Source organism: Lutra lutra, chromosome 2 (assembly GCF_902655055.1).
Source record: "Lutra lutra chromosome 2, mLutLut1.2, whole genome shotgun sequence".
NCBI classification, from domain to species: Eukaryota; Metazoa; Chordata; class Mammalia; order Carnivora; family Mustelidae; genus Lutra; species Lutra lutra.
Genome location: NC_062279.1, coordinates 179,821,415 through 179,838,835, shown reverse-complemented (window position 1 = coordinate 179,838,835; position 17,421 = coordinate 179,821,415). Strand labels below are relative to the sequence as shown.

Here is a 17,421-nt window from a genome sequence, read left to right as displayed (position 1 = left end):
GTGTGATTAGATTGGATCCAGTGAGATAATATGAGATCATCTCCCTATTTTAAGGTCCATAACATTAATGACAACTGTAAAATCCTTTACCAAATAACATACTCATAAATTCTAGGGATTTTGTTCTAGATATCTCTGTGGGTCCATCCTGATGACAAATAGTGAAGTTCCTAATTGTACTTTTAAAAACAAAATGAAATTCCAAACTACTCAAATCAAATTTGAATATATGTTGAATACTTGCATATGTACATACACATATATGAATATAAATTTATGTGAGCATGTATTTCCCTCCAATGTCTAAATCATTAATGCCAAGATACATTTTTTCCATCTGTTTCCAAAATGTTTCAACCCTATATTCCATTTAAATGTGTAGAAAAAATCAAATCAAAACATATTATAAGAAACCAAACATTTCTGAATAACTAATTTTGATTTAAAAAATCATGAAAGCAATCTCATTAACAAAATATTGAGGGACACTCGTGATGTCTACTTAATTTTGTTCCTGTTTCTCAACATGGACAGCAATTGTTCATTTTTCTATTGAAGGATACATGAGCTGTTCCTGAATTATGACTACATTGTACTGCTTAAACTCAGGAAAACAATATTGTTTTAAAATAGGGTGTATTAGGGGCGCCTGTGTGGCTCAGTGGGTTAAGCCGCTGCCTTCGGCTCGGGTCATGATCTCGGTGTCCTGGGTTCGAGCCCCACGTCGGGCTCTCTGCTCAGCAGGGAGCCTGCTTCCTCCTCTCTCTCTGCCTGCCTCTCTGCCTACTTGTGATTTCTCTCTGTCAAATAAATAAATAAAATCTTTAAAAAAAAATAGGGTGTATTATCTTTCATTTCTCCGTGATATATTCTGGGAAAAAGTGAAAATGATTTTAGCTACTGTAGCACTGCCTACATCAAAATAGAATTATAATTATGCTGCAGGTGGGAAACTACTCAAGGTACCTGCAGAGTACAGATAAAGTGGTTCATTGGCCATCCATTTCCCAGGCTGTTTAGCTTAATCTGAAGAGTATGTATAATGCATATTAATCCAAATAGCCCTGAACTCCAGCCATTTAGAGAAAGCATATCTGAATCTTCCTTAAAAATAGGTTTAGTAATGCAATTTTTTCTGGTTCTAATAATTATACTGGGTATTTAAAAACCTATCAGGAAGCCCATATTGTTATTTTAAAATACTTATCCAGAATTTTCACCTTTCTGAGATTACCCTACAATAAAGGGAGTAATGATGCCCTGCATGTGTACCATGTCAGAAGATGTTCAAAATATCACATCATAGCTAAAAATATGTAAACTAGTTACCATAATTATAGCACATAGATAGCTCAAGTTTAGTGGAAAATTCCCAAAGTATGAAATATTACATCTTTCTTTTAAAAAGGTGTCAAAAACGAAAACATAACTTGCTCATTCCTACAAAAATGTTTATGGTCTATATATTAAACATTTGCATATATTTTAAGGTACTGTGACATTATGCTACATAGGTCTGTTCATTTGCTCTGTTAATTACACATCATATATGATGGTTGACAAGTAACTTGTGTCTTGGGACACAAATAACAATCTAGCAAGCAGATGTGATGTCAAATACCATTTATAAATCAATGCTCTAATTCACTGATGCTCACAGGTTGGCAAATTCTTTTTCACAATTCTGCTGATTATCCCTATGCATTTAAGGTATAATATCTATGAAAGTTACATAATGACCAACATCACTTTTAATAGTAAAATTAATATTCCTTGAATTAAGCCATATAATCAAAATAAAGTCAGTATTAAATATATTTTGTCTGGAAGATAAGACAAATCTATGTAAAAGTAATAACTTACAACAGAGTTATCTATAAATTGCACATACAATTATATGATTTATGGTCAAAGTAAGACAAAATGATTTGAGTTAGAGAAGGGAGAAATACATTTTCTTACATCAGCCTTGAAAATAATATTCAAAATTACAGAAAATATTTATATAACTCAAAAAGTGTCCATGCATCCTACCAATACATACAAAGGACACTTTTGGTTAAGACATTCTCATTTCTTAATCAACAATCTTACATTAGGAGGAAAACAAAATGTACTAACTGGTTTTTAATAAATATATCTGACATTAATAAATGAGTGGAAATTGCAAACAAGTAAGTATGCAAAACAAATCAAGGGAAATTATTTCTTCTTTTAATTTGACTTGAGGCAATACTCTTATTAAACACATCATACTACATTCAGTTCCTGCTCTTACATCTTTTTATTGGCTGCTATAAATCCTTACCCAGAAAATTAATAAAACATGAAAATGTAATACTTAATCTAAGCTCTTTATTCCCTCAAGTTAAAAAAAAACAAAACTTAACTTTATTCAATCAGGTTTAAAAAGAGGACATTTCTGTAAGTAATCTAAATATATTCTACAATACAAAAAATATGTTTTTAAAATTTTTACTTAAATCTGATTTTTGATGTAATCCAACTTAACAATTGGAACAAAACAAAACAAAAAGTAATTTTATGGATAGTCCCAGAAAGACAAAGTTACATACAAATTAACTAAGCATCTGATCTGATGTACAATTTTTACTTTCGTACTTCTCGAATAATGTGAAAGAAATCTCTACAAAATAGCCAGTGAGAATTTCTAGAGCTCACATTCTATGCTGCATAATTTGAAAGTTATTTAAAATTTTTGAATAATAGTGAATAGGTTACCTGTATCTCCATCTACAAGGTAACATTCTAATTCAAAATTGAATGATATTAACTGTAGTTATAGGGTATTCACCATTTAAAATTTAATTAACTCAATTTCTAGAATAGATGTTCTCAATGGATTTTGCTCAAAGATAAATTCTAAATGATAGGGGCACCTGGGTGGCTCAGTGGGTTAAGCCTCTGCCTTCGGCTCAGGTCATGATCCCAGGGTCTAGGGATCGAGTCCCACATCCGGCTCTCTGCTCAGCAGGAAGCCTGCTTCCTCCCTCTATCTCTGCCTGCTTCTCTGCCTACTTGTGATCTCTTTCTGTCAAAAAAATAAATAAAATCTTAAAAAAAAATTCTAAATGACAAAGATTTTTGCAAAGGATATGGAAGGGCTTAAATATCAGAAAAACACTAAACAAGTCAGTAAAAGTTGTACTGAAATTATTATATTCCAGTATGATTCACAGTTTCTATAAGCAGTGACAATGCTTTCTCTGTTCATTTGGCCATCCTTCAACACTGTCACTTAGGTTTTAGGTTTTAGTCCTGTTCTATTTATAACAGATCCATGGAGTAAGTTTTTAAAGATTTATTTATTTATTTATTTATTTGAGAGAGAGAGAGAGATGCACACATACAAGTGGAAGGGGTAGAGGGAGAGGGAGAGAGAATCTCAAGCAGACTCCGCACTGAGCACAGAGCTCAATGGGGGCTTGATCTGAAGACCCAGAGATTAGGACCTGAGATAAACCAAGAGCTGGACACTTAAATCAATTCTGCAACTCATGCCCTCCTCATGGAGTAAGTTTTTAAATTCGTTTTTAAACTCTTGCCTCTTATTATTAATAAGGTAATTCCAAACTATACAACTCCTTGGCAGATATCTACAAAACATCAGATATAACTAGTTGAGACAAAAATATACTTTGAATACTCATTAATATTTAGCATCTGTGGAAGATATCCATACAACATTATCCAGGACACAGTACCTGAAATAGTTGCTCTAGAACTACCAATAATCAGTGAACATAGCACAGCCATGAGAATGGTAACTTTTAATACTATTCTTTCTATTTGTTCTACAGGTATGACCCCTATCTTTAAACATCTTACCATGCAGAACGAAGGATATTATCTTTCTTATACTTTTTATTACCTGAAAAATTATGTCCAAAGTGCTTATGCTATTATTCTATGATTACTTTTCCTCTCTCTCTCTCTCTCTCTCTCTCTCTCTCTCTCTCTCTATATATATATATATATATATATATAATTGGAAGTGTTTTACATGATTTTCTAATTTTAAATGTCTAAAATCGTGTATGTGGTTACATCTTACCAGTACTGAACATTTTTTAAATTGGATTTGCATCAATATTAGAAAATATTTGGTTTAAAGCTTAGTGTATAACTCCTAATTTTTGTCTCCCTTTACAGTTTGCACAATTACCCTATCCTTACATAATTTTATATCTATATATAGTGATATATATGCATAGTAATTACACATGTATAGGTGATATACAGATATAGATATAAAGATATTGGTTATAAGGATTTAACTCACATGGTTATAAAGACTGAAAAGTTTGAAGATCTTAAGTTACAAGCTGTAGATCCACGATAGTGAAAAGTATAGTTCCAGTTCAGAGACCTGAAAACCAGGAGAGTCAAAGCTATACATTCTAGTCTGTAATATGTGTCCAAAGGCAGGAAAAGACCAATATCCAGGCTCAAAGACAAGCAAAGAGAGCAAATTATTCTTTACTCCACAATTATGTTCTACTCAGGCCTTCATTGGATTAGATGAGGCCCACCTACATTGGAGAGAGAAATCTGCTTTATTCAGTCTAATTATTCAAAGGTTAATTTCATCTAGACCCACAAAGAATAATGTTTTACTAAATATCTGGACACCCTGTGGTTCAGTCAAGTTGACTAAAATTAATCCTCATACTTGGATTCATGAAAAATTGAAAATGATTTAACTATGTGGCCACGAGCATGGAAAAAGCAAAATTAAAATATTGCATTCAAGGAGACTTGCAGAAGTATGTAATTGAACCAATGCACATTGGCATAAAGTGTGAGAATCTTTGTCTCTCATATTAATGTCCACCACAGAGCATCCTCTGTAGAAGATATGATTGGAAAACCCAAGACAAGAAACTGAAAATTACTACAAAAAGAGGAACCTCTTAAAGGCAAAATAAAAGGCAATATAATATATATTAATATTGGAAATCAACAACTTTCATTTCTATTGGGTGGAAGACAGTAAAAGAAAACTCCATTAAAATATCAACAAGTTGCATATTAAAATCCTTTTGGAACTTCCCTTTGTCTTTACTTCCCCTAACCCCAAAGTATATAATCAGTTGTTCCTCACAATCCCAGGGAAGCAGCTCTTTCTGTCCTGTCCCCATGATTTGATAAAACCACTTTTTTACACACACACACACACACACACACACACACACACACACACTAGCCACAGTTTGAAATATCTAGGGATAAACCACTACACCCAAATGTATAAGGTGTTTGGGTTTTTTTTTTAAGATTTTTATTTATTTTATGTATTTGACAGAGAGAGACACAGAGAGAGAGGGAACACAAGCAGGGAGAGCAGGAGAGGGAGAAGCAGGCTTCCTGCGGAGCAGGGAGCCCAATGGGGCCTTGATCTCAGAACCCTAGGATCATGACTTGAGCTGAAGGCAGCTGCTTAAGAACTGAGCCACCCAGGCGCCCAAGGTTTTTAATGTAAAATTTTAAAGTACTCATAAAGGACTCAAAATATTAAAAAACTGGAAAGTTACTGCATTTTTGGCTATCATGATATGTACTTATTGGTACCAGTTCTTTAGCTGTTATGACATGCCAATCCATCTCATGCCTTCATCATGAGTATAAAGTTCTTGACATTATGATTGCTCTAGTGACTTACTTTGATCACTTACCTCTCTGCCTCTCTACTAACAGTATGATCGTACCATAATCTGGCTAGATACTAATTCAAGGAGAGTGGTTTTTGTTTGTTTGTTTTTGTTTTTGTGTTTTTGTTTTTGTTTTTTAAGTGGGATAATGGGCCTCCCAAGAAAAATTAAGCATCAGAGCAGCCTAATATAATTAAAGTACCAACAATTAAGTCCAACAAGAAAGACATGTTTCAAAAAATTAATTGTGAATATAGATTGTCCTCAGAATTGGATGTCCTCAGACACATAAGATTCAGCAAAGTTTCAGAAAGAGCTATATGAGCAAAACAGTGTCAATCTAGACCAAAAATAAATGCCTTGAACTGTACCCCACAATTTCAGCTTGCAGGAAGTAGGCTGAAAATGCTGGCAGGCCACCAAAAAGGGTGTGTGTTCCAAGGTATTCTTCAGAAGTGGACACGTAAGATAGAAATGGAAGATCATTTTCATTACGTGAAGCAAAAACCTTGGAAAACAATGCATATGGGAAACAATGTAAGGAATTAGAATTAAATGCTTACTCAAGTATTACCCAGTACCCAAGAGTTTGAGTACCTGTTAACAATTTGCTCGTGTTTTAAAATTGATATAGACTAGTGGCTGTTACGAATCTTTGTTCCTTTTTATAATGAGAGTGTGTACTGTTTGCGTATTCTTTCCCTATACATCCATTTTATCTACAGGATGTATAGTACAGATAATTTGATTTTTATTTCATAGGTTTATGGAGTAAGAGAACTGCATTCAGATCTGAAGTAAATCACAATACTTTACATTTCAAACCTGATGCCATAATTATATAAGAAATATGGTTGTCCTGGAATGGAGAGGAGTATGTTTTACATGTATAAACAACATGAATAATTGAAATGAAGAGGGCAGCCTGTGGCATATTGAATGTTTGATCCAATATTCAATTATTCTTGCATTTACACCATTGCCACGGCCTCAAAGTGGTCATAATGTACTCCCCCCCACACTTTGCTTTTAGCTTGAATATGATCTGCTTTGACCTATATGTCATATATGTGGAAGTGTCAGTGTTCTAGCTCTTAAGGCTAGAAAGCGATTTCATGCTTTCACTTTACTGTAACTCATGCCACTGCCCATGAATGGAACATATCACACCGTGTCTTTGTCCATATAAGCAGCTGTAACAGATTGAATGGCTTATAAATAAACAACAGAAACTTTTTTCTTGCAGTTCTGGAGGCTGGAAATCCAAGATCAAGCTACCAGCAGATTCAGCATCTGGTAAGGACTCTGTTACTATTTCATAGACGGCCATCTTCTCTCTGTAACCTTACATGGTATAAGGAATAAGGGAGTTCTTTGGGCCTCTTTTACCAGGGTACTAATCTCATTCATCAAAGCTCCCCACTTATGGCCTAATCATGTCCCAAAGTTCTTTTAAGGGACAGAAAAAGATATATCATTTACTTTTAATTTTTTAAATTATTTTTTAAGTTTTTATTTTAATTGCATTTTGTTAACCTACAAAGTAATATTAGTTTCAGGTAAGCAATTTAGTGATTCAACGCTTGCATACAACATCTGGTGCTCATCACAGAAAGTGCCCTCCTAAATTCTCATCACCTATTTAACCCATTCACCACCTCCCCTCTGGTAATCATCAGTTTATTCTCTATAATTTTTTTTCTTGGCTTAACTCTTTTTTATTTCCTTTTGCTTGTTTCTTAAATTCTACTTGAGTGAAATCATACAGTTTATGTCTTTCTCTGACTTACTTCACTTGGCAAAATACTCTCTAGGTCCATTCATGTTATTGCAAATGGTAAGATTTTGTTCTTTTTTATGATTACTATTCCATTGTATGTATGCATGTATGTGTGTGCATATATATGTATGTATACATATATACATGTACATGTATATATATATATATATATATATATATATATATTCACATACCACATCCTCTTTATCCATTCATTAGTCAATGGATACTTGGGTTGTTTTCATAATTTGGCTATTGTAGATAATGCTGCTGTCAACATCAGTGTGCGTGTATCCCTTTGAATTAGTGTTTTTGTATTCTTTGGGTAAATACCTAATAGTGGAATTGCTGGATCATAGGATAGTTCTGTTTTTAACTTTCTGAGGAACCACCATACTGTTTTCCAGAGTGGATGCACCAGTTTACATTCCCAACAACAGTGCAAGATGGTTCCCCTTTGTCCACATCTTTGTCAACACTTGTTTCTTGTGTTGTTGAATTTAGACATTCGGACAGGTTTGAGTGACATCTCATTATAGTCTTCATTTGTATTTCCCTGGGGATCAGGGATTTTGAGCATCTTTTCATGTGTCTGTGGCTCATCTGTCTTCTTTGGAAAAATGTCTATTCATGTCTTCTGTCCATTTTTAATTGGGTTATTCATTTTTGGGATGTTGAAATTTATGTTCTTTATATTTGGATACTAACTCTTTATCGGATATCCCATTTACAAATATCTTCCCCCATTCTGCAGGTTGTCATTTAGTTTTGTTGATTGTTTCCTTCACTGTACAGAAGTGTTTATTTTGATGAAGTTCCAATAGTTTATTTTTGCTTCTGTTTCCCTTGACTCAGGAGACATATCTAGTAAGAAGTTGCTAAAGGAAATGTCAAAAAGGTTACTGCCTGTGTTCTCTTTTAGAATTTTTATGGTTTCCTGTGTTTTGAATTTGTTTATATGTGTGGCCTACAAAAGTAGTCTAGTTTCAGTTTTGGTCCACTTTCATTCAAATTTCATGTGAATTTTGTAGAGAAAGTAACATTCAGAACATAGCATCCAGCTAATACTGTTATCTAAGGAGAATAAGGAGAATCTCCAAGCAAACCCTAGTTGATTTTAATGAGAAGTATACACATGAACAACCCAATCTAGAATCACTGAACAAGAGTCTTTCAGATTCATGAGAATAACTAGTATTTGTTTTTAAGCAACTGAGAGTAGAGGAGAATTGACATATACTTTTCTGGGGCAATCTTCCAGACAGAGATGGAATGTCATAAAGATTCAGATCCTCTTTATTAATTTTCTAAAATGAAGGTAATCCTAAATAAAAATACCAACTTTTAGAAAATGGAGTTAAAGAAACCCATATTAACATTCACATGGGGAAAAAATAAGCAAGCAACTATCTTGTACAGTTTTTCAAAAAAAAAAAAGCAAAATAGGTGGACTAGTGCATAATACATCTACATGTAATTAAAACAGAAACTAAAAGTGTGAAATTACCACACAAGTAAGCAGACAGATCAATGGAACACAATAAAAAATATAGAGATGAAGGAAAACATATACAAAAATTCAAGATATAACTAAGACATCTCAAATCAGTAGAGAATATATATATATATATATATATATATATTTTTTTTTTTTTTTAAAGGAAACAAAGGCACTCGGGAGGCTCAGTTAGTTAAGCATCTGACTCTTGATTTTGGCTAAGATCACGATCTCAAGGTTTTCAGATTGAGCTCCTGTTTTCAGTTCTTTTTTTTTTTTAAGATTTTATTTATTTATTAGAGAGATTGAAAGCAAGAGACAGAGCATTAACTGAGGAAGAAGGGCAAAGGTAGAGAGAGAAGCAGACTTCCTGCTGAGCAGGGAGACCAATGCGGGGCTGGATCCTAGGACCCTGGGATCATGACTGGAGCTGAAGGCAGATGCTTAACTGACTGAACACCCAGGGGCCCCAAACACTGTTTTCAGTTCTTTAATGAGCACATCTTTGTTGTGATGTATTATTCTTTTAATATACCAATGAATTGTAATTACTAGTATTTTATTTTAATAGTTTGGTAATGCTAATTATTGTTTTTTTATATTTGTCAGTTTTTGTTATTAATGATACCATGGATTTATATAAAAAATAATTTAAAGCTTTCCTTCTTTCTCTAGTTTCAAGAATTTGAATAGAAATATAATTATGTTTTTCATAAGGTTTTGATAGAATTCAATTATGCAAATATGTGAGTCTGGCACTTTTGGGACAGAGTTTTTCTATTTCATTTCTTAAATGCTTCATTCAAATATCTTAACTGTTCATTACGATTAGTAATTTCTGATTTCTGTGTATTCAGTGTTACTATTCTTAACACCTATTTTCTATTTTCCTTAATTCTTGCATGAAGGCCAAATATGTCACTGGCTTTTTGAAAAGTCCCTTACTAATAAACCTATGGTTAAGCCTAAGTATAGAAGATAATAATTAAAAATGCTTCTTGAGACAGCCAATTAGATAAGCATCCTTTAGCCCTTCCCCTCTTCCATTTTCAAGAATGCATAGGATGAGAGCAGATCTACATGTTTAAGAATTAATGTGACATTCTTGTCTTCTGCCTAGCTCTTTACTGATTCCACACTTAGGTAAGATGGATACATTTTTTTGCCATTGTTACAAGTTGGGTATGGAAGTCTTCTACTGTTGTTTTATACTTGTCTATTTTTCCCTTTAGATCTGTTAGTATTTACTCTCTCTCTCTTTGATCCTATGTTGGGTGCATAGTTATTTATGACTATCACATCCTCTTGATGAACTGACCCCATTATCATTATAAAATGAACTTCTTTGTTGTTTGTGGCAGCTTTAAGTTAAAGCCAATTTTGTCTTGTCTTATGTGAGTGTAGGTACCATTGCTTTTTTTTTGTTTCACTACCATAGAATATCTTCTTCCATTTCTTCACTTTCAGCCTATGTCACTTTAAAGCTGAAGTAAGTCTTTTGTAGGCAATATATAGTTGGGTCTTGCTTTTTATCCATCCAGCCAACCTATACCTTTTGAATGCAGAAGTCATTCCATGTGCATTCAGAGATTATTGATAAGTAAGGACTTACTAATTGTTTTCTAGTTGTTTTGTAATTTTCTTTTTCCTTCCTTCCCTCTTATTGGTCTTCGTTGTGAATTGCTGAATTTTCATTGTGGTATGCTTTGATTTTCTCTTTTTTTATGCTTTGATTGTAGGTTTTTGCTTTGTGGTTACCATGAGGCTTACATTAAAACACCAAATAGATACAACAACTTTATGTTAACAACTCAACTTTGACTGCATACAAAAATTTCCCCCTTTTACTTTCCCCTTTATGGTTTTGATTTTCATAACTTATATTTTTAAGTTGTGTATTCATTAACAAATTCTAGGAAGCCATACTTATTTTTAATAATTTTGTCCTTTAACCTTTATACTACAGTTAAGTGGTTAACATACCTCTACATTGCAGTACTACAGTATGATGAATTTGACTCTATACTTAACATTTACCAGTGTATTGTGTATTTTCAGATGTTTTTGTGTTGCTAATTTGCATCCTTTCATTTCAGAATGAAGAACTTCTTCCAGCATTTCTTGTAAGATAGGTCACTAGCAATGATGAAATCTCTCAGCTTTTGTCTTTATCTCTCCTTCCTTTCTAAAGCTCAGCTTTGCTAGATATAGTATTCTTGGTAAGCAGTTTTTTTCTTTTTCTTTCATACTTTTTATATCATCCTATTTTCTCCTGGTGTGTAAAGTTTCTGCTGCGAAATTGCTGGTAGATTTATGTAGATTACTTTGTAAGCTACACACTTCTTTTCTCTTGCAGCTCCTAAGATTCTTTCTTTCTCTTTGATATTTAACAATTGTATTATATAGTGTGTCTTAGAAAAGATTTCTTTAAGCCAAGTTCATTTGGGGACCTATGAGCTTCATGAAATTGGATATCCAAATCTCTCCCCAGATTTGGGAAGTTCTTGGACATTATTTCTTCAAGTGAGCTTTCTGCCCCATTTTTTCTTGTCTGGGATTTTAGTAATTCACAGATTGTTTCTTTTGGTGGTATGCCATAGAACACATTCCTTCACTTTTTTTTCTTTTTTTTTTTTTTTAATTCTCCTCTGACTGGTTAATTTCAAAGGTCCTGCCTTCCAATTCATACATTGCTTCTTTTGCTTGATCTATTCTACTATTGATGCTCTCTATTGCATTTCTCAGTTCATTCCTTGTATTCTTCAACTCTAGAAATCTGTGTGTTTTTTTCACAATTTCTATCTTTGCTAAACTTCTCTTTTGTTTGTGTAGTGATTTTTCGGATTTTGTTATATTGTTTTTTCTGTGTTTTCTGGAAGCACACTGAATTCCTTAAAAGATCTTAGATGATGGCATTAAGGAGGGCATATGCCATGCTGAGCACCATACACAACTAATGAATCAATGAACCCTACATCAAAAACTAATGCTGTACTATATGTTGGCTATTTGAATTAAAAAAAAAAAAGGGTCTTAGGTACTTTTTGACATTCTGCTCTTTGCCCCATGCCCTTCTGTTTTTTCTCTCTCATTCTCCAATGGAAGTGGTGGGGAAGACAGAGGCAGAGGCAGAAGCAACCATGTTGGCTGCACTAAATAATATCCCAGCTTGGGGACTGGACTCCATGTGAGTCTCTGCCCTCAAGAGGACTGGAGCCTCTGGCTTTCCAGGACCAACAGTCCCTGCCATTGACCCTGAGAGGAGAAGGAGAAGACATTTTTGCTGCCTAACCACTTCCATTTTCCTCTTCACTAATCTTACTGATGCTATAGCTGATTATGGCAGTGTTCCCTCTGCCCCATCATGGAGCAGGTTCCAGCACGATCATTCAGTAGGCATGGTTCCCACTGCTTCCCAGGAATTCTGTCTAATTCTCCCTCCCTAGCTGATGAAGCAAGGACCAGAGAGCTGTGGAGGCCCAAACCACAGCAGTGGCATCACTACCCTAGGAGGCTACACGCAGAATGAAGAGTAATGTCTGAGGATGGGGCAGGTCTTATTAATCCAGACCTAGAGAGGACAGCAGGACAGCAGAGGCTGTGAAGTAGGCTGAGGGCAGGAAGAACAGAGCAGAAGATGACCAGTAAACTCAAAGCCAGTGAGGCCTTAAATTTCATACCCCAGTGCTATTCCCTTAGCCAAAAAGAAAAGGCTGCGTTTCATGAGCAGATCCTGATCACTGAAGTGAAACTGAGACAGGTGACCCTGAAAAACCTCCATTCTACTATAGGGAAGTTGTCCAACACTTTTAGCTTTGATATCGTGTATAATGCCACTTCCAAACACACAGACTTATATGTTGAAACCATGAGGCCCCTGGTAAACACAACACTTCAGGGTTTCAATGGCATGGTGTTTGCCTACTGTCAAATTAGAACTGGCAAGACTGACACCAGGCAGGGGACCTGGTTGGAGCCTGAACTATGCAGGATCATCCCCAATGCCTTTGAGCACATTTTTACCCATATAGTATGCTCCTAGAACCAACATACCTGGCCTATGACTTTTGCATGCAAATCTGCTAGAAGTTTCAAGACCTGTTCACCCAGGAGCCCAGCAAGAGGCCAGAATTGAAGGCAAACCCCAATAGGCTTCTAAATTAAGGACCTCTTCACCTTCATCACCAAGAACATCAAGGAGATCTAGCTTGCCATAAACCCAGGGAACCAGACCCAGGTGGCGGGCAGCACACATATGAATGAGGTCAGTTTCCACCCCATGCCATCTTCATCATCACTACAGAGTGTGCATGGCTTTGGTGGTCAGGAACACAACCATTTGGGCAATATCAACCTGGTAGACATGGATGGCTGTAAGATGCAGAACAAAGCAGGCCCCAATATGGCTGGAAGAACAGCCACATAGTCCACAAGTAGTTGTGGTGGTGGAGGTTGTGGTAGTAACAGAGAGAAGCCAAAACAAGTCTCCCAAATCAACCTCTCACTGTCTGCCTTGGCAACATAACCACTGATGAGCAACAGGAGTACCCACATCCCCTACCAGGACTCCAAGCTCACTTGGCTGGTGCAGGATCTTTGGAAAAGAACACCAAGCCCATCATCCTGGAGCTAGCCTTGGATAAGAACATGGAAAATTACCTGCAGGGGCAGAAGGAGTGGCTGGAGGAGGAGAAGGTGACCATCCAGGATGTCTGCATCTGGGTGAATGAAGAGAATTAAAAGCTGCTGGCAGAGGAGAAGATCCTGGAAGATCTACAGCAGGAAGAGTAGGCTACAGAGCTGCTCAGAGCCAAGTACAAGGCCATGGAGACCAAGCTGCTCATTAAGGACAGGAAAAAAAATGTTGTTGGAACTGAAGATTCAGGCAATTGTTAAGCAGAAATGCTGTGAGCAGGAGATGATGGTCTGAGATGAGGAGACCAAGGAGCTCCAGGACACCTCCATGTTCCATCCATGCAGCAGATGGTGGAATCATAACCAAGAAACAAGAAGCTCTATGGCAAGCTGCAGGAGAAGGCAGAGATCCAGGACCCGCATGATGAGTACATTTGCATGTGGCAGGATCTGGAGGAGGCACAGTGTGAGCACATCCAGGAACTGAAGCTCAAGTACCTTAGAGAATTTCATCTCCCCTAAAAAGAAGAACATGATTATGAACCAGCTTTGCCAGGCTGTGAGGAGAAGCAGTGAAAGTTTTACCATTTGTGCCAGCTAAAGTCAGTAACAGCCAAATGAAAAATCAGTCAGCATCTGCAGTGGTAATGCCAGAGGTCTGCCAGCCAATATCGTCAGCAACAGGGTCCCACCCCACACACAGGACTGAAAACACACTTTGGGAGTTGGTGTGTCCCCAGCCAGCTGTGTTTGACATGAAATTCTCTCATGACAAAGAATAAGAACTCCATGTACTACACATGGAGAGTTTCAAGCATTTGGACAGCTTTCTGGAAAAACCTTCCATATCTAAAATCCAAAAGTCCAGATCCTGGTGCCAGAGTCCTCAGCGTCACCACCTCAGCAGCCTCAAAGTCCTCACTAACCGCCACTCTCCACCACACATGCCTTGCTGGCCTCCACCACTCTGTGCTCCACCACCGTGCTAGACCATGGGTGGCAATCTACAGTCAGGCTGCTAATCCCACATGTTCCTGGGATGGGGCAGCAAATCCTGGATTATCTCATTACCCCTTCGGGGTCTGTGTGTGTGTGTGTGTGTGTGTGTGTGTAGTGTGTGTGTGTGTGTGTGTGCGCGTGCGCACGCACTCGTGCGTGCACATATCTCTGAGACAGTGAGAATCTGATCTGGAAACTATGTCTCTGGCTGCTCTTTTTAGTCCCCTTTATTTAATTAATGGTATTTATTCATGGGGATCAGTTGGCATAAGAGAGATGCTCTCATCTGAGCTGTCTGAGCCTAATAAAGTCACTTCATAGCCTCCTTTTCCTCTTAACTTTAACCTCCTTCCCCAAATCCGACCTCAAGCTCCTCCCTGTTGGCCACTCCTAGAAGGGAAGGTGGTCTGTGCTTGGAAAGAAAGTACTTTATTCTGTCCATTTCACTGCATAATAACCATCTCTTTCTATGGTGATAGTGAGCAACTCCTAAGAACTTTCTGGGACTAGAGAAATACTAAGTGTCCACTGAAGATAGGAGACATCCTGACAGTAGTAGTTCTATGTTCCCAGTGGAGAGATCCTCCTCTTCACTTTTTGGGCCTCAGACAACCTATTCCAGCTTCTTGGGCTCCTTTTCAAGGACTTAAATGACCACACCCACACAACCCAGGCTCTTCAGCTTTGGCAAGAACTCATGACTTCCCAAACTCTATTTTCTACCCACCTTCCCAACCAGTGACTGGCTCCTGAGGACCTATAGGAAATGTAACTGCAATTGAGACAACATGGGTAGGTGTTAAGGGAAGTTCCACCTTGGAGTCCCTTTGTTTCTGCTCCCCTGAGAAGTAATTTCGATCAACAAGTGATCAAGCTAATTCCCCATTCTTTGAGATGCTGCTCCTTCCTGCTTTGACCATGTTCTCTGGAGCCATTTAGATCTTAGCTTAGTGGTAGGGAAGGATGCCATTTTACCCCTGCTAAATACAGGTACTAAAATCTGCCTCCCCACCCCATTTATCACAGGAGACAGCAAACCAGGCAAAATCTGCCAACTTTGCCCAATTACCCATTTGCAAATCACACTTTTTAGGTACTGCTTTATTGAAAACTGGCCCTTTCTTCAGCATTGTGCAAACTGAGCTCTAGGGAAGTACTCCCCCTCTCCTTTGTGATATCACTAAATGTCTCCAGGTATGTCAAGTGAGAAGTAAATTTTTAGGACAAAAATTGGAGGCAAGGGTGACAAAGACCACAGCTGGAGGGAGAGGTGCAGGTTTGTGCTCTTGGACCAGATGCAGGTTCAGACTTGATGCTGATGTGAGGGTGTGTGGTGACCTTGAGGGAACACCCACGTGGTATTATATCACTGGGATAATAGTGAAAGGTCCCCATGTGCCTTCTTCAGGGACACTGAGTAGCAGGCATCTCTGTGAGGGCACTTACCACTGACAGGCAGAGGTCCAGACAGATGTATCATGGGCTTGCCCTGTTGGACATCAAATGGAACAATGGTATGCCCGATCAGAGCTTTGAGCTCAGCTCCAAGTTCTCCTAGAGTCTCCTTCCTTGAGTCAGGGAGAGAGAGACAAGCAGGGCTCCCCAGAAAGTCAGGTACCTCTGCGCCCCCCCCCCCCCGCCTCAGGCAGAGGCCTCCTTTTGCATGTTATGCCTTAAGGCATTCATCTCAGAATCTGTGCATTCTGAGACCTGCCAGGCCCACTGGCGCAGAGATTACAGGCTGCACTGGTGGGCAAGAAGAGGAGACGCAGGATCTTCTGCGTAACCATCTGCCGGGGAAGCAGAACTCTCAGCTCCAAGTTGATCCATGGACTAACCCACAGGCTTTACCTGTGGTGGTTTGTCCCCAGTGTGTGCTCCAACCGCGCAGAAAATTTCAGAGTACGATACGTAGAGTATGGCTGCAGGAAGAAGGTATTCTCACTGACCCCGCGGAACACGATTCTACTGAGAAAGAGGATCAGTCAACACCGCTGGAACTCACCCTCGTGTGTTGTCTATCGTGTAATTTATGGATGGTGTTTTTTGGAATTTTTTTTCCAAATTTACTTTGATACCTAAGGTGAAGGAAATGTTGTTGTTAACTTCATTAATTCTCCTTTCTTATTACAAAAGGGAAAGACATGGAATCACGAAAGGAAGCAAGACCATCCTCTCAAGGCTATAGTAAGGAAGGAGGGTCCTCAGGCCTAAGGCCCACAGGCCGCGTGGCGAAGGCCCTGAAGCTCCTGAAAGGTTTCCAGGGGCTGATCTTACCGTCCATGGCAGATAGCGGGCGCCGCTCACATCTCCTCAGGTGATTGCTGTCCTGACGCTCTTTTCAAAGCCCTGGCAGCTGAGCATGTGCGCGTGTGCACGCGCATGCGCGTGCCTTTTGCTTGGCCCTTGAGCGCGGGAGAGCTTGTTGCAGTACCGCCAGCTGCTAGAGAAAGGAGTCTCACTTGGGAAAGTTTTCAGGCGAGCCTTGAGGTGTGAGGATTTTCAGTTAATTTCTCGCAGCAGGTGCACTGGCACCTGTGTTTTCTCTTCCGGGGCACCTCAGGTCCGCGCGACTTTGGCCCTGCTGGCCCCTTTGTCTGATGCCAGCTTGCCGCTCCCTGAGCTGGCTTCTGATGGGGCTCCTGCCCCTCGGCTGGAACTGGGGCTCACTCCATGAGGGGCTGAGGGTCTGATCAACTCTGCGCCTTCACCAGAGGTGGGCTGAGGGAGGCGGGCTGGTCTGGTAAAGTGCAGGGTGGGGAGCAGGGGCCCAGAAGTCCCGTCCTTAAGTGCCCTCTCTGCCCTCCGCCACCCTTGCACATGCTGGTGGAGGTCAG

General features: G+C 38.3%; 1 pseudogene; it reads left to right on the top strand.

The window, feature by feature from the left end:
• The first annotated feature begins 12,587 nt into the window (after nt 1-12,587).
• On the top strand, nt 12,588-17,080 carry LOC125094170 (kinesin-like protein KIF3C; annotated as a pseudogene).
• The last annotated feature ends 341 nt before the right edge of the window (nt 17,081-17,421 follow it).